Source organism: Ambystoma mexicanum, chromosome 10 (genome assembly GCF_040938575.1).
Source record: "Ambystoma mexicanum isolate Mex_15411 chromosome 10, UKY_AmexF1_1, whole genome shotgun sequence".
NCBI classification, from domain to species: Eukaryota; Metazoa; Chordata; class Amphibia; order Caudata; family Ambystomatidae; genus Ambystoma; species Ambystoma mexicanum.
The window spans coordinates 1,274,072,066-1,274,090,661 of NC_090932.1; the positions used below are offsets into that span (position 1 = coordinate 1,274,072,066).

General features: G+C 43.3%; 1 protein-coding gene across 4 annotated transcripts in view; it reads left to right on the forward strand.

The window, feature by feature from the left end:
- The window catches only part of EWSR1 (EWS RNA binding protein 1), a 360,583-nt gene that overhangs the window by 40,286 nt on the left and 301,701 nt on the right, over window positions 1-18,596 (forward strand). The gene's annotated exons all lie outside the window — the stretch shown is intronic.

Consider the following 18,596-nt stretch of genomic DNA (forward strand, 5'->3'; position numbering starts at 1 on the left):
TCGTGTGGTGACTGTGAGCTTGGAGGGAGCCCATTTTGTTTAAATATTTTTATTATCAGTAATGAATAACGGCAAACAATACAGGCAAAGTGAGTTATTTAACATTGACTTAACTTGCTAAAACCATGTTTTGGTAAGGTGAAAACATATAATTTTGACACAAATAAATTTAAAAAAGTTCAAGAGATTCATTATACCTTGTTAGGATATGATGATTTAACAGGGGGAGACATTGCACAATGACAGGACATAAACCATAAGGGGGGGGGGAGAGTAGGTGGGGGGAATCGTACTGAAACATTAGAATTTAACTGGTCATGAGAGTTCAAATAAAGTGTGAACCTATTCAATTTCTTGTTAAAATCTATGAACATAATCAAATACAGAAGCATGACATTGTTCCATTCAATGGATTGAGCATATAGAATTCCACCAAGCATTGTATGTTACGTTAGTGGTGTTTTTCCAATTGCATGTAATATTTTGAAACACAATGTTCATAGACCTGTTTAAAAAAGGAAGGATAATCAGTTTGATTTATGACAGGATTAATTATAGGACCAATCATGAGATTAGCAAGCGTTAATGGTTCTGTTAAGAGAAAAATTAATTGCAGACGTGACCAAACTTCAGACTAAAAGGCATGAACATATTTACAATTAAAGATTACATGAGTAAAATCTGCATTTGGCTCAGAACAAGACCAACATTTATCTGAAAAACCATCTAAAGTTTTAGCAATACGTGTGGGAGTAAGGAAGGCACGGTGGAAAATGGAAAAAGTAGGTTTGAGTAAGGTTTGCTGCCGGAAGTAGATTGCCGCACTTTCCAAATTTTGGTCCACTGAGCGGGTTGGAGATTCCAATCAATTTCCCATTGTCTGATGGTACTCATTAAGCGAATAAGGAGAGGGACGATCATTTAGAAGTTCATAAAACTTGGCTGCTTTAATGGAGTGATTATTGTTTAGAGAGGGAGAAGGATTTCTGATTTAAAGGTAGGGATTTAGTGATTTACTTAATAAATGATGTGTAGAAGGGAAGATCAGAGATGGGAATATTATGTTGTGAACAAATAGTCTGGAAAGGAAAAATTTGAGTTTTGGACCAATTGTTTCATGAATTTAATATCGGAGAGAGGGACTAACTTTGACATATGGAGTTCGTAGTGTTTAAAAATAGCCAATTGTTTAGAATAAAAGCTTTGATACAATTTACTCCTGAGGATTTGGATAGGCTTAATTTGTTCATTGCAATACGCTGAGTTTTATGGTTGCAAATGAATTTAAGGAGTCAAGTTTTTGGCAAAAGGAGGAATGAATTGCAGTGGGAATCATAGATAATGTTGGGGGTTAATCATCATTTTAATAGTGTCAAGGCGTCCCCACCAAAAGAGAAAGGCGACGATCTTTCAGTCATTTCCGTGACTTTCAATTCAAGAACCAGTATTGAGGTTGATGGTGGTATAGATGATTTCGCAATAAAAAGTCCAAGAAAATGAATATATGAAGATGCCAAGATAGACCAGAGAGAGGGGTGTTGGTAATGTTACAAGTATGTGCAAGGGGCATGATTGGCATGATAGATTTCGGAGTTATCTAAATTAAGTTTGTACCCAGAAACGATAGAGAAGTCATTTATAGTAGAGATTAAATGTTGAATGGAGGAAGCCAGTTCCGAGAGGTAAACTAGAGTATCATCGGTATATGCGGAAAGTTTAGCCTGTATTATAAATCATGATTCCTTTAATGTGAGTTTTTGATGTTTTGGAGAAGGGGTTCCAAGGCAAGGGAGATGGGGGACAGCCTTGACACTTTCCTCTTTCAATTCGAAAAGAGGAAAGAATTGTTAAGGATACAAGTAGGAGAGGAGTAAAGGATTTTAATCACATTTTATGAAATATGGAGGGAGGCCATGCTAATTTTAGGAATGGAACATGAACTTCCAGGATACGTGGTCAAGCTTTTTCAGCGTCAAGGTCCAGAAGGGCAGATGGTATATTCAAATTGTGGGAATGGGCAAGAATGTTAAATAGTAGTCTGCAGTTGACGACCTTTAATAAAGCCAGATTGATCTGAATTGAGGAGGTAAGATTATTAATTTAGAGAATTTTAGCAGATTTTTGCATCAGAATTAATGAGAGAAATGGGTCAATTTAATTACAGAATGATCTTTATTGGGCTTAGGAAAGAATATTAGGAGGGCCTCCCCAAATGATCAGGGCTTTAAGAGTATAATTCTAAAAATTTAGGAGCAACAGTTTATGCAGATTTTATAAAAATCGGAAGTAAATCCATCTGTTCCAGGGGCTTTGTTGGATTTAAGATAAAGTATGGCTTTTATTTCGTATAGAGAAGGGGGGATAAATGAAACCGGTCAGAGGGATTCATTTTTTGTTGGAGTGGAAAAAGGATTCCATCTTCAGTATTAGTGGGAGAATCAGAGGTGTATAATTAGAGTAGAAATAAAGAAAAGCATTGTCTGTCTACAGGATTGGTGAGTCTGTTGCCATCAGGTGACATTTTGAGTTACAAGGGGATTTTTCTTTTATTTATTTTTATTTATTTTTATTTTTTGCGATATGAGACGAACCTTTTCCCAGCTTTATTGGATCCATTATAGAGTTTGGTTCTGGATTTGAGAACGGAGTTAGCCGATTTCTCAGTGTACATTTTATTAAACTGTGTTTAGTCGTAAGGGCTTTCAAGAGGTTAGTATCCGGATTTCTCAAGGCATTTTATTTCGGTTAAGTGTTGAGAACATTCAGTTTTTGGCAACGCACTGGATTATAAAACCACAAAGGGAAGATTTAAAAGCATCCCAGTTGTGTATCGTAGTATGTTCGGAACGATTATTAAAGGAAACATTATTTAATGAAAGCATTGGTTTTGTTTATAAAGGATTGATCTTGAAGGAGGAAAGAATTAAATCGCCATCTGGGAGACCATGTATTGGTAGGGGGCCAGTCAAGATTGGTAAATCTGGGGCATGGTCGGAGATGGATCCAATTTTGGAATTCAAAATAGAGGAAGCTAAAGAAGAGTTGACAAACCTATAATCTAGTCTGGAAAAGGATTGGTGAGGTGGGGAATAGAACGTGAAATCTTTAATTTTTGGATGACGGAAGCGCCATGAATGGATTGGGTTTAGATTGTTACAAATTTAAGCTATTCCGAGATTTTGAGTTGATAAAATTAGGAGGATTTGCAGTCAAGAATAAAAGTATCTGATTCATATCGCCACAAAAATGTCAGAATTCCTCTGAGTTTAGTGAGAAGATTGGACCAAAAAGGATCGGAAGCATTGGGGCCATAAACATTGACAATGGTTGCAGTTTAATTGATAACTGCATCTACATTCAGGGTCTCTATATAAGTGTAAAGTTTAAATGCTTATTGATTAAGAGACACTCCCTCTTTCTTATCCAGCGCATTAGCAAAAAGAGTATGACCGATCCCAGGAGGCTCTTATCTTAAGGTTTTCGTTATCAGAACTTACATGGGTTTCTTCAAGGCATCTAATTGGGAGATTATCTTGTTACATTTATAGGATGACCAAACCCTTTGACATTCCACGTAATGATCTTATTAGACCGTATTAAACACATTCTGGCCAAAATAGAGTACCATGCATAATGAAAATAATCATTAATATACAACCTTACACATTTTAAAAGCATCAAGATAATGTATGGGATAAAAATTGTATGAATATACTTGAAGTTTTGAGTAACATGGAAGAAAACATGAGTGAGGACAACAATAGAAGGAAGAATTTTGTCCAAGATGATTAAGAATAGATATAAGTGAATAAGCAATGGCAAATGGATAAGCTATTGGCTGAGAAGCGAATAGTTGGGCGTCTATAGGAGAGGCCAAAGTGTGGAGATGGAATAAGCACATCGGAGAACAGTAAAAGTAGGGAATGATATAATTTGAAAAGATTTGAACATTCTGTAAATTAGGACAATCATGAGATGAGGCTGGTTGTTAGTTGTAGAGCAATTACAGTATTGAAATGATGTATCACAAGATGAACAATTGATCAAGTTTGTAATGTGAGTGAAGAATCAATGTATTTGGAGATCTAGATTTAACTGAGATGAGTCGAGGCCGTTGGGATATCTAATGGGATTGAAGAAGTAGATCTGCTTCTTTTAGGAGTGTATTTGACGTGTTGGCTCTTGGGCATTTTGAAAGCTTGTAAAGGAGGTGAGTCTGGTGTGGCCAAGTTGTTTGCAGTAACCTGAGAAGATGTGTCCATCCGAGTTGCTTGTAAGGCTCGAAGTAGATTATGAAGTTAATTTGGATCAGTGAATTCTTTAGTGGGACCGTTGGGGATGGTAATCATTTTGGCTGGATCTAACAAACCAAATCTAATGAGGGATTTTAGAGGGGCCTCATGTCTAGAAATCTTTTACTTTTGGCTTGAGTAACACTGGAGAAATCGCAGTAGACGAACATTTTATTATTTTGGAAAAGGATGGAGTTGTTCCTGACTGCAAGGAGAATTTGCCGTGCTTGTTGATGTTGAAGAAAGCAGGCTACAAGTGGTCTTGGCAAAGAGTTGTCCTTGAGAAGCGAGGTCTGATCCTGTGAGCCCATTGAGGCTCCCAAGGGTAGAGGGGGATCCACTTGACAGGGTCATCGCCTTAAAGCTTTTCGGGAATGCCGTAAAAGTGAAGGTTAGCCCTGCAATTTCTGTCTTCCAACTCTGTAACTTCATTTTCCAATTGCAAAAGTTTTTTTTGCATGTTTTCCAATCCTTCTACCCTTCTACTCGATCTTCTAGAGAACAACTTCTTTGTTCTGTTTCGTCAAGTCTGCCAGAGAACAACTTGATGTCATCTTTGAAATCTTTAAGCTCGTTTTGAATAGAAGAATGGAGATCTAATGTAGATGTTACTGAGTGCTTCTAGTATTTTTTTCCATGCAAGCATTGAATGGAGAATTATCAAATGAAGCAGTCGTATTGTAGGCGCCATATTTAGGATATTGGGTAAGAAAACCAAGTGAGTTCAGGTTAAGATATTTTGTTGATACATGGTTGAAGACGCAGTTCCAGCTGTGTGTAACAGGAAGAGTTACACAATTATCTCAAATTGCCAGCTTCATCACCAAAAAGCCAGTAGTGATTTAATTAAAATCCCAGCCGGGTTATTCTATTAGTAATGCTGAAGAATTTAGATGTAGAACCATGTACTGTGTATAAGCAACTGGGTTACACCGTAATTTCAGGGGCAGAGTACTTCAGCCATTTAAATGGTAATCCGATATGAGAATAAGCTGAAAATTAAAACTCCATAGGCAAAGAATCGGTCGACGGCAGAATATTCCAGCTTGAGGCAGCGTTCGTACAATGAGTTAAGTGGAGAATTACACACTTGTAATACCAGGTGGTAAAAACTTTCTGTATATAAAGAGTTACGATTTAAAGTGAAAGAAAGAATAACCTATGGAGCGCAGATTACCTCAGGAGTCCACGTCAGCTGACTGGACGTGCCGGGAATCTCTAGCGCAAAGCTAACACCTTACACGAAGAGAACGGGAAGCATGTACCAGGAAAAACGTTGCAGGTTGCTTAATAAGGTTTGTCGGCTATTTTGAGGCGGCAGCATCTTCGTTTTATTAGCATGCAGGACGAAGGTTCCATGAAGAAAGTCTGTGCCGCAGAACGTGCACAAAAGAGTCTGCGGCCGTCGTAAGAGGGAAATCGGCGAAAATAGTTGAATAAACGTTCCGCGATGAGCCTCGCATGTTTTTAAATATCTCGATATAAATCCTGCACATACATTGACCAGCAGCATGTGCAAGAATTAATTCTTCTGCGCTCTCGGAGCTGCTCCGCTAAGCGTCCATCTCCTATGCTGCTTGGCCACGCCCCCAGAGGGAGGCCATTTTAGGCAAGTTCCCTTTCCTGCTGGTTCTCTAGTGCCTCAGATCCCGCCCCCTTCCTCCCCCCCGCCCCGTCACCTCCGCGCCCATGCAGCCAGATGTTTGTGGGGCCAGGTATCTAGAAGGGTTGAAAGGACAAGACCCTATAGGGGATGTGGAAGTCTCCATGGGGGGTGGGGCAGTTGAGGTAAGTGGATGAGGTGTGACATGGGTACTTGGCTTTTCTTCTTTCTGTGGTTGGAAAGAATGGAATCCTATTGTCAAAAGCTATGCTTGGCCAGTGTGGTACATCTGGTAGACTGGACCATCAATGTGGTGACCTTGCTAGAGAGCAACACACTTAATGTTTCTGCAAATCTGAGGCCTTAACCTTGTATGTTGCCTAATGTTTGGGTATGTTTAAGGCACCTGTGCAAAGGTTTTCATTCCAAGTCTCCATAAAATGGTAGGTCTGTTATTTGTAAAGCAAACTTGGGCAGACTCGCAAGTTTACAGACATGGTATCCTCATAACCTACAGCGCAGATCCGAAACTCGCAGATCAGAAACGTCTGGTTAACAGCTATACTGCAATGTACTTGGCAGCTCTTCCTGCAGATGTTGCCAGGGTGCCTGGCTTCAAGGAATACTACTGTTGCAGCCTCTAAACGGCTTTGATGGAAGGCCCTTAAAATGTCTTCGGAAGATGCCGGTCTATTACTGATCACATTTCCCTTAAATCACTGCAGTGTGTCAGGACCAAAGCTTATTCGAACAACCCAGCAGTCGGCCATTGTTGTCCAGCAGTCTGTCGCAGGCACTTAATTGAACAGTGAGGGTAATGAACCTCGATGAGATTAGTACACACTGTGACCATACAGTTGGCCCTCAGTTTGGAGCCAACAAACCCTTGCCCTTATAAATGTGCAACCCTGTGCCTGTCACTTGCTGTTTTTTAAAGATGTGCCTCCCTACTACAAGTGTGTGTGTGTGTGTGTTACTTTACTCTGTATTCCCTTGTGCTTCACTCGGAGAACTTTGCCTGGATTGTTTGATTAACTCTACCTGTGGGTGTGCCAAAGAAAGCTAAAGTAATCTGTCCTGCCTGTGTTGATCCCATTCACCACTCTTAGTAGTTTATGCCACCTCAGAGGCCGACATGGATCACATGTTGGTGGGTTTTCTTCTCAGGAAGGCCTTAAATTTTTTTTTTGCTGTTCAAGCCTGTGCACCGCAGCTTCTGTTGGCGTGTAGTCCCTATGGATGTTTTGTGGGCCTTGAATATGGGATGAAAAGTGGGAAGTGTTGCCAACATGGCCATAGCTAACTAATTTCTTAGCTTGAAGTGTCTAGATGCGTTTTAACTGTTCAAAACCTACAAAAGCATGAGATTCTTGACTTTAACAAGATTTCTTCCATTCTCATTGACTACTATAAAAGTTACTTTGTCTTGTGACGTTGAATCTGGTGGAAATGGTGAGCATATTGTCCGATGCTGTTGCCTTCTGAATTTTTGCATCGGTTATTAAACTTTGTGGTATCGAGAGTGGGATCCTTTTTTGCTCCCAGAATCAAAAAGAAAAATACTCCATTATTGAAAATGATCACATTCACTGCTGGAAATGTTGACTGCACTAAGATGGACCCACAAACTTTTTGCTTTAATTTTAGTATCTGACCTGCTGTTTTTGCAGTGCACTACGCTGGTTTTTTCTCTGTGTCATGGGGGAAACGGACATGTCTTTCAGGCTGTCAGTTCTAGGAAACCTTGTTTCCCATGGTCTTGTTACTTTGTTGCCACTTTTGGCAACTTTTTATCCTTGTACAATGTATTTTACAATGCAGTTCAATGGGCTATACTTTTGCCCTAGATGACACTCAGTTTTGGTTACTCTAGATGTGCCTAAGCGGGTGTCAGCAGTTAACTTTTTGCTGTTTTATTTGGTGCATTTCGTTTTTGGCCTTAACCACATTTGGCTATTAACTATGGCTAGTGGTTCAACATGGCCAGCATGTTTTGCTTGTCCTGGCCATCGTATCTTTAACCTTTCTTGCCTGCACGCCTGGCCTGACGGCATGAAGAACATGTTCGTTTCCCCACTGAGCAAAAACCAGCGTAGTGAAGCTTAACGCTTCACTGCAAAAACAGCAGGTCAGATAAAAAAAATAAAAGCACACGTTTGGGGGTCCATAGAAATGGAAAAAGGTGCTGCAAAGAGTTTAACATGTCCAGCAGTGATTATGATTATTTTCAGTGATGGGATTATTTTTATTTTAGATTCTGAATCGACTTGTATGGACTCCAGTGCCCGGGAAAGCAGAGGCTTTTGGCGGGCTACTGGAGGGCCATGGCTGTTTGCTACCAGGCAGTGGGTGGGGACTGTCTGGTCCAATACACAATGGTTTTGTGTGCCTGTGGCATTCATTCATGGGTTGTGCCACAAGTGGTCCTGATTGGACCACTGCTGGTGCGTATGTGTGTTAATGGCTAGTGGGACTTTCAGCTCTTACCTGACTTTCTGGATAAGCGGACCACCCCTGCATCCACTCTACAGAGAATCTGAAAGGAACAGAAAGGGGCAAGGGTCCTGTAGAGCTGCAAGACCTGCAAGGAGACTGGAGACCCTTTGGAAGAAAGCGTGGCGATTCTGCTGCAGTCCTGGTAGAGCCTTTTCTTGCGGAAGATCTCCTGCGACTGGAGGAGAACATCCTTTCTCGACGGCAGCTTGGAGTCCTACGAAGAAGAGCTTCGAAGTGCCCCTGGACAGCCCAGTGGCTGACCAGCTCTGAGTTTGGGCTTCCGTGCTGCTGACCTGGCCTTTCCTAGTTGAGCACTGGACCGTGAAGGGGGGGGTCCCCGCAGCTAGTTCTAGAAGATAGACCTATGTGAAATGTTGTGGTCCCAGCATCAAGGGGACCTAAGATAGGAGGCAAAGTCTGACGGCGTCAAGTGAATCCTTTTGCATCGCTGACCGTCATCCGAAACTGCTTACCTAGGTCCAGTCCTGTCCTGCAAGGGGCACTGCATCAAGTTCTTTGCATTTTTCAACTGGAAGACCTTACACCAGCATTAGTTGCCGACTGGAGAAGTGCTCAAACCTGCAACCCCTGACAATCGAAGGCTTAGGCTGACGGCAGGAAAAGCAACCTCAAACCCTCTTCAGCAGACCTGCCAAGTTCTACGAATAAGTTACTTGGCAGAGGCCTTTTCACATTAGCGAAAAGGAGCCCCCATTCATCCCCTTAGTCCACTGCGTGAACACCTATGTGAGCGGTTTGTTGTGGAATTCCCATTCGTGGCATTGCTTGGCCTCCCTGCTGAGACCATCTTCTATGGCGTTTAACCACTGGCAGGTGGTATACTTGCAGAGATTTGTGATTGTTGAATGCCCAGTGCCACGACTGCTGAGACTCCTGCAACAGTATCCTGGAGCAGGTTCCTCCTTGTTTTCTTACAAATTACATTGTCCTAGTGTTATTTGTGGGCACTCCTACTGTTAATCTCTGAAGCACGAGCGTGACATTGATGTGCGTGTTTGCTTCCTCTTGCGTCCAAGGACGAGTGAGGAAGCAAGTGGGGTGAGTTGTAGCAATACTTACCTGACCCCCTCTTAAAGTTTGTATACTTTTTTTTTAAATGGTTCAGCTTTGCCAATGCTTGTTCGCGCAAGCACTCAGAAAGTTGGACACGTTTGTTAGTTAAAATAACTTGTCCTTTACACCTAGAACTTTTTATTTTCCCCCAGTGATCCTACCTTCATTTTTTCCTGCCTCACAAATCTGTATGGAACTTTAATGAACTTCTGGGCACAAGGCCCCATACATTTTAGGGATGGACTTCTGAAGCGAGGATTGTAACTCTGTGGACCTGTAGTGCTTAGATCTGTACATTCCTTTTCGGGGGTTTGATGTTTTGCTCTGCAGTTATGTGTATTCACTGAAACTTTGTTAAAGGGAACGTTATGGTTTCACGTAAAATTGAAAAACCCCAGAAAATCGCCAGTTTATGGTAAGCTAAACAACCATAATTCGTGCCACCACCTTGCACTGCGAAGACTAACACCCAGGACATCAAAGATGACATCACAAATGTCATTGACATCGCTCAACCTCCCCAGAGATTATATGATAAGTTTGACAAGCGCAATGTTGTGTTTTTATAATGTTTTTACCGTGATGTCTGCGGACATCGGCTGCTGTCAGTGAATAAAGATGGTGGGCGTTTCCAAAAATCTGACGCACTTCACTATCCAATCAGCGAACACGTTGCATGTCCGTGGACATGATGCAAGCCGATTAACCAATCGGTATCCTGTCTGCAGAGTGAACAGGGAAGTGTGTCCGCAGAGCGAACATTCATTTTTGTGACCTGCTTTTTGGTCATTTAAAAAAAAAAAAGAAATACTGGACAGATTTTTACTAAATTTACAAAAACACGTTTTCGGGGACTTAGCTGCTGCTCCTGCCGCAAATTTGGTGAAAATCCGTCCAGTGGCTTGGCCTGTAGGCGTGAGCAACGTTTTTTCAGTCTATGGGAAAAAAATGTGGGCCACCCACCCCCTTATAACTTTGCCCCACCATGACCAAACTTTGCCAAAAAATTCAGAGTGGGCCATATACTTTTTTGCAGTTTGGTGAGGATTTGTCCAGTGGAAGTCAAGGTATAAGCTGCCCAAATAGTGCTCTCCCTATGGGATTAGCAACTTAACCATAACTACACGGCCACTACTGTGGGCTGTGTAATATATCTATTAGTGTTGTTTGATACCTGATAGTCCTTCAGTGTTATATGGCAATACATTAAAAGTATTTTTATAACGGATTGTAATCCCTGACTTTGCAATGTTTGTACTCATTTGGACCCATTACAAGCTCACCACCTTCTGAGACTTGGCCTAGACCACTTGCCTTGCTACCATGACCTGGTTTGGCTACAGCTCCCAGAGTTGTCCCTATACTAGGTTGGCCTGCTATACATGTGTCCACCAGACCAGAGTCTCAACACGAACAGTTATCTTCCTTGGAGCTACCTTCTCAACAGAAGCACTAGTTCAACCATCTCCGACAGGATATGATCACTAGTAACTATGGCTCCCACATTCAGACCAAAAATGTGGTGATCAATTCAGAAGTGCATGCAGCTATTGTGGACAATGTTATCATGCATACCATTCATTCCAAACAACAGACTACAGCTTTGTCAGTTGCAGGAATTCGTGACGGACAGGTGGTCGCAAATAACTGGCACCTGGGACCTCAAAATTAAGGTCACACCGTCACATTCTTGATGGCTGAAATGGTGGTCGACCTCCCACATCTCATTGCAAGGCAGGCCATTACAGCAACTGCTGCACCAAATCAGACTCCTCCCTGTCTGGGTGGGAAGCGATGCTGATCAACTCTTTCCTGTCTTTGCCGCAAAGCTCTGATGCAACTTCCCATTGCCCTGAGAAAACAACCCTCCTGCTGGACCTTCAGAAAAAACCTGGCTTTTTGCCTAAATATTCCTGCGCTAAGCCACTTGGCTCCTGTTCTTGCCCAAACGGACATACCTTCACTTTTACTAGTATACATGTTTGTTGATACCATCTGATGCCAGTCTCCCGTAGGCCCCCCACTGTACTTTTCATGTATCCTTTCCTAATGTAACTAGTGCCTAGATAAATGAGGGTTCATTGTGCTGCAGCCAATGCAAAAATAAAGGGCTGTGGAAGCAAACATACACACCAATGTCATTGAGTTTGAGTGCTGTCTTTGTTCGTGCTTCAGCGATCAACTTTAAGTGTGCCCACAGATAACACTATGACAAAGTAATTTGTAAGAAAACGAGGAGGAACCTGCCCCTCGGACACTGCTGCAGGAGTCTCAGCAGTTTTGGCACTGGGCATTCAACAATCGTAGATCTCTGCAAGTATACCACCTGCCAGTGGTTAAACGCCATAGCAGGTGGGCTCAGCAGGGAGGGCACGCAATGCCATGAATGGTAACTGCACAGCAAACCGCTCTCTTAGGTGTTCACGCAGTGAACTAAGGGGATGAATGGGGGACTGCTTTTCGAGGGTGGTGCTGTGGAGACACACCTTTCATGCTGAAGCTTTTGTCAGACCTTTGATGTTTTTATTCCCCCTGAGGCCTTTGTCAACTGCTGAAAGGGCCTTGCACTCGCTGGATGTTGCTCGTGCTCTGAAGTTCTATGCGGCGCGCACTAAACATTTTTGGAAGACATCAACTGTTTGAACTTTGCTCCTGTGAACCATGGGAAGGCCTTGTCCAATTCCATCTCAAGGTGGCTCTCTGGCTGAATCACGCACTAATCTGTTGGTGAGCCGACCACTGCCTGGCCGTCCGAGAGCCCACTCCACCAGAACAATCACTTCGACGGCAGCATTCCTGTCTGGTGTGCCCATGCTGGACATCAGCAGGGCTGCTACGTGGAGGTCCACACACACCTACATGAAGTTCTACTGTGTCGATGGGATTCCAGAGTCATCCAGGCAGTGCTATGCAACCTGTTCGCATAAGGTGAGCCTGCTCCGGAGGTTAAGAGTATTGCTTCTGTTGAGCCTCGCTACCTCCCGTGGTTGTGTATGTATTCTTTATTCATGAGCATGTGGATCCATGTCAGAGAAGGAACAAGTTACTTATTTGTAACTGTTGTTCTCCAGCATGGGTCTTGCATGGATACACATACAAACCCTCCCTCCTGCCCCTTCTTGGTCATACTGCCACTTACATGCTACCTAATCTGAAGATGGCTGCCAGAGGAGGGGCTTGGGGGAGAGGGCAGTCATTGGCTGGGGGCAGTATAACCCGGAGCTCGGTGATTGGTTTATAGAAAAAGTTTAGAAGTTAAGTTTTTTTTTTTCTTTTACCGAGGATTCCCAGCCTGATGTTACAATTCAACTCATTACTCTAGAGAATCCCCACATGCAAACTCGCCGGCAAGAACAACACAACAAGGCCTACCTTGTCTTTGTTCCGAAATGTAGAATAGATAGATCTACCTGGAACCCGCTTCCGACACCTTCCAACTCAGGTATCGAAAGGAGACTCCCGGGAAACCCTCGTGGGGAAGAAAACCCGGTGGCCGGTAGAGAGCGATGGGTGTAGAGCTGGTTTCAGACTCTCAAAGATCTTGTGGGATGATATCTTCTAACGGTAGGTAAGTGGTTTGTCTATGAAGTATCAGGCTGAGGAAAAACTGGGAATAAACATATAGAAGTTAGCGAAGGTGATAGTAGCGGATTTCATGTGAGTGTTGGATGAGTGTAGTAATACCTGGTTGAGAGCCACTGGGAGCGAGCGGTAGGGACTCGGCAGAGGATTTCCAATCGCTGTTTGTATGTGTGTGCCTTTAGAGAGGGATTCCAAGCGGGGTTCCGAGAATGAGCGGGAAGGCAAGCTGAAAAGCTGGGTTTGGGAGGAATCAGAAAAGAGAAATTTAGAGGGGGAAAGTCCTGATCTATAAGTCTGGTTACCGGGTACAAAACGGAAAGAAGCTTACAAGCGTGGAGGTTGAGAGACACCGCTCTCGGTGGCTGAATGGAGTCGGTAACGCAAGCGTGGGTGACAGAGGAGGCAGGGCTTCCCTGCTCGAAAATTAAAGGAGAGAAATCAAGGGTTAGTAGCTACAAAGGTTCTCAGGAAATAGTAACGTAAGGTTTCTAACGGCAACTCACGGAGCAAAGCCTCTGATGGCAGTAGCAACGCGTTGTTGTCCAGGAGACATGGATTCTTGTAGCGTTTCCGGGATGGGAGGCGGAGCTTCGCTTCCGTCCTGACAACTAGACCATTGACTCCGAGTACCGGCGCCATGTTCCATAACCAACCGCGTCGGAGACCCATCGTAACAGATGAGGATGGATGGATGGGGGGGGGGGGCGGGATTTCATGAGCATGTGAATCCATGCTGCAGAACAGTTATCTCTGGAAAACGGCCAATGCCCAGACTATGCCTCCAGATACCCACAGAACCGCTCAAAGGGGAACTGTCTCTGGATAACCTGGTCTGGGAGATTTATCTACGCTTCTGGCCTCCAAGATGCACCAGGAACCAGTCGCAATCCTGGTGGCCCCTATAAGGGCCCGCCAGCCTTGGTCCTCCCATCTCATGCCAATGTCAGTCTCCCCTCCCAAGAAGCTGCCATGCCCGTGCAACATGCTGGCCCAATATCAGGGAGGCACACTAAATTCATGCTCGCAAACACTCAACTTAGCAACCTGGCTCCTGAAGTGAGTTCGGGCTCCTTCAACTCCCTCCGAGATGCATGGACATCAGAGAGGCATGTAAACCTACCATCGGACATTGCTACACAAATAACTGCGTGCTTTGTTACCTGGTGTAATACCAATTTTCCGCCCATATTTATCTCAAAGTTCCATGTAAACCAGTTTATAGAACTACCCGCCTTTTTCTAGAACACCACTAACGTTGCAGAAGGCATCCTCCACACACTAGGTATGAGGAGAGTGGTAATTTACGACCTGGAAAAGACAAAGCCACTAAGGAAAAACTAGTTTGTATCAGTGGCAGCTGGTAGAGAAGGGGACCCTGTATCCAAGTCATTGAGAGCACACTTTGCACAGGGGCTACCATAGCATTCATTGCAAATGTTCAAGATTCTATTTGCAAAGCAGCAACCTGGAGTTCTGTGCATACCTTTGCGCAACATTACTGCCTAGATGCACACTCTAGGTCTTATTCTTAGGTGGGACAAAAGGTGCTAATGGCCTTCCCACATCCACCCCCATCTCTGGGTACTGCTCGCTAGTCTATGCACAGCATGTGATTCTAAGCGAATCCACAAGCATCAGGAGACCTACATTATTCACCGTAATTGTATTTCTGATTGTATCTGCTTAGATTCACATGCACCCACTCTTCCTCCCCTCTTGAAATAGAAGGAAGTCTTTTTATACCGCCTCTCTTCTGTGCTAGCTCACACACACTCTATAGGGCTCCCTCGCGGCAGAAAAAACAACCAGCAGGACCTTGATGCGCGAGGGATTTTCGGTACACTACATGTCACATTAGGGATAGTGCCCATGTCGATGTCCCTTTCGATCTTCGAAAAAAAGATGCAATACTCTGCAATTACCACTAGATGTTGGACTATATATTACTGACCGTAATCGTATTTCGGATGTATGTTCTATGCATCACATTTTTTTAATTTAAAGATACCTGTTAATTAATTTTTCACTGTTATTTGGCAAGTCATTTTATACCAGTTTGTCCAAGTGTGTTCCTTTACTGCTTCACTCAGTGCTCATTGCGGACCCTTTACAAGCTCGCCACCTTTGAAACTTGGCCTAGACCACTTGACTTGCTACCTTGAACTGGTTTGGCTACAGCTCCCAGAGTTGTCCCCGTCACTATAGGTTGGCCTGCTATACATCTGTCCACTGCAATGCATAAAATAAGCAGTGTCGCCTAGCAATTTGTGTAATTCTGTAGGGTTGCTAATCAAATTGACATTTGTGTAGCACAGTTGGCTGTTTAAAATACCCAGCTCAACTGGCATTGCTCTTTGCCTTGGGGCTCTCTCCACCTTCTTATCTGTTCACTACAAGTTCAAAGAGGCTAATGGGAGAAAATACTGGAGTAATCCTCTCCCACACAGGCCTTTGCCTAATTTTAAGAGTGAAGGAGTGCTAGGCAGAAATATTCCCTCCTTTTTCAAATAATTGCATACAAGAAGTAATCTGGATGATACTTCTATTAAGCTAACTATATTCTGTCTGAAAAACCAGCATGAAGTAATTATTTACAGTCCTGCAATTCCCTTCCTAAAAATCTAAGTTGTTAAATAATGCACAATTCCAGCATTGGTAATTGTCCTTAAAAAAAAGGGTAAATCCTGTTTAAGCTGCTGTTTCTAACTATAAACTAGATTTCATTTTGGTGGGGAAAGTGCATCATATTAACGAGTGAACACTTTTGAAAATGTACATGGTCATACGGCCAAATGCTTTTGATCGCAAACCTAGTTTTGTGACCTGCTGGTTGAATCAATCTGTGCAACTGGTGCTCAACACGTGAGCTGATCCCAAACTCCTTGACAATCTATCATCACACTGTTGCTTTATACCAGCCAGCTCCATCGAAAGCCACAAAACTACAATATTCCACCTAGTTTGCCAGTTGTTGACCATCCACTCTGCTTAGTCGCTTATTTTCTTTTCTCACTTAATAAATACACAAAGCTAACTAGATGTTAATGCAAAGTAGTGATCAATAATTCTATCCAGTCTATAAATCTTAGATGTACTGCAATACCATACACTGTAGTTGGACACCAGAACTCTTTCCTCTACAATTATGATTGTATTCTATATTCGCACCTGCAGGAGAGCGCTTGCCAATCAGGAGGCTGGGAACACAAGCAGAATCTGAAACTACCTACCCACATTTCATGCTGGCCCGCTGTGCCTCTGCCCAGTTTTCACCCTGTCTGTTGAGTCGGTGCCCCAGGTAGTCTCACCTGGAGTGTCGCACCTCAACCTCATGCCTGCCTTGCTTGCATGCAGGTCCTGGAAACACTTGTTTCCAATCGCAGACATGTTTAATTTCCTTTTTAAGGGAAGCATGAATTGTGCGAAAACCATACAAGTATCAAAACCCCAGATGGCACAGTGTGGTAATGGCGATAAACGCCACTTTCATAAATGCTGCCCTTTTGCTTACCTTCCTCTGGCTTGAAGTCTGTTGGAGGCTCTGCCCAGCCCCTGACTAATTGACACTTTATTGAAAACAGTTGATATCAATGAAAGGAAAGGGCCATCTTGTCCACCTGAAGTTGACAATTGCCGTACCTGCTCTAGGTATGTCTTTCCTTTTTAATATTGTGAACTTTTTGATTTTATGAAACATCTGAACTTCTCCTTACACAGCAAACGATGGGTCAAGCATACAGCAGTCACGACACAGCCATGTGCAACACTGACTGCACCCAGCTGCTGGAAATCAGTTTTCAGAGGCTTTTTATCATATATATTAGTTTATCTTAATTCATGCACCTAACCTTTTACATTTTACAGGCACTCCTCTCACTAATGTCTTACTTCAGCGGTGCACAAAACTGCTATATTGTTGCTAATTTAATGTCTTGGGTAAAAATAACTTCTAGTGACATTTAAAAATATTAGTACAACATTGCTAATGAAATAAGTTTGTTTGCTAATCAAGGACATTTTAATTAGCAGAATTTGCCAATCAATTCTTGAAAACGAATTCATGCCTTGCTGGCCAGAGCATAGAAAATCAGTCGTAACATCAACCGTTGCACTTAAACTAATCTACAGGGGGGAAATTGGGACTCATACCCTGCAGAGGAATTACTCCCTTTCTATGAGCAATGGCCAGTTTTCGTTCCACTGTTCTAGATGCCGAAACAGGGGGGGGGGGAAACGTAAAGGTCACTTTCATAACAAAAAGATTCTTCAACAAGTAGCAGAAGAGAGGGCTTCCTTTTTAGTCACAAGGTTCACAAAACGAATTGGTTCGCGTCTTGGTTTTTCCAACTTGCAGTTAACACCAAGGTACTGCCTTCCTTCCCCTGGTTACTGTAGGCACGAACGTTCACAAAGCCAAGTGGTTGTCTTGTCGCTCTGGGTGTTTCAAAACTAATTCACCACCAGGGTACTGTCTCTCTGCCCCTGGATACCAGATGTGCAAATGTTCAAAATTGTTATTTGGCACTTATATAGCGCTCTACAGATCGTTGGTATGACCTCAAAGTGCTTGTGGGTTGAATGCCCTGGTAGTATAAAGTACTTGGGTGCGCTCAGTATGTTCCTCTTCTCCTGACCAGTACTAAGAGGGAATGACTCCCTTCTCGATTTTATGTGATCAAGAAGATGACTCCCTCTTGATGTTGCCATATTGTAACAGTTCAAGCAAAAATGGACGCAGGTGCCAGACTCGCAATCTTCCTGCCTGGTATACCCTGCTGTCAGGAATTTACCACTATTTAGTTTTCCAATTTCAGTATCTTGCCTTTGCAACTTTCAAGATTACCTTTTTCTGGATGAGGGATTAGATTTCTTACCCAGCTTCTCATCCTCTGCTGTTCCCCATACAGCACTCTGGTGCCCCAACTCCCTTTTATGGGCTCACTGGCTTCTCGTGGCGGCTTTCGGGTCTCTCATGGTCTCCGTTCGGCTCTGCATAGTCCATAGGGGAACTCGCTCCCTATGTGATCCTCCTTCCTATTGCCACTCCAAGGGGTCTTCTGCTCTGTGTCCGCACCACTCTGGCCACATGAGAAAAGGGTTTCCCCTAGGGAAACTGGCACGACAGAATGAGATTCTCTCATCACGAACAAGAATCTTTCAAGCTCCTGGCATGGCTCAGTTCGGAAACTTGTACCCAAAGACAGTAGAAGGGTTTTGCAAGAGCAGTCGCTACCAGCCGCTCGCAAAAATAAATGGAAATTATTTTGCATAAGGTGTACACAGCAAGGCCTACAGCCACTGCAATTGCAACCATCCCAGCTCCTGCCATACCTGTTAAGCCTGGTGCAAGGAGGGCTGTCGCACATGTCTATCAGCGTGCACCTGCCAGCCATATCAGATTAAATAGAAGTGGCGCTCCTCCTTTATTCAGTGAAAGGATATTTAAATATCTCATGAGTGGTCTTTTTTTGGATGTTCCCACCGGTTAAGAAGTCTGTGCCAGAATGGAGTCTACACAGTGCTCACTGGGCTTATGAGCATGGGTCAAA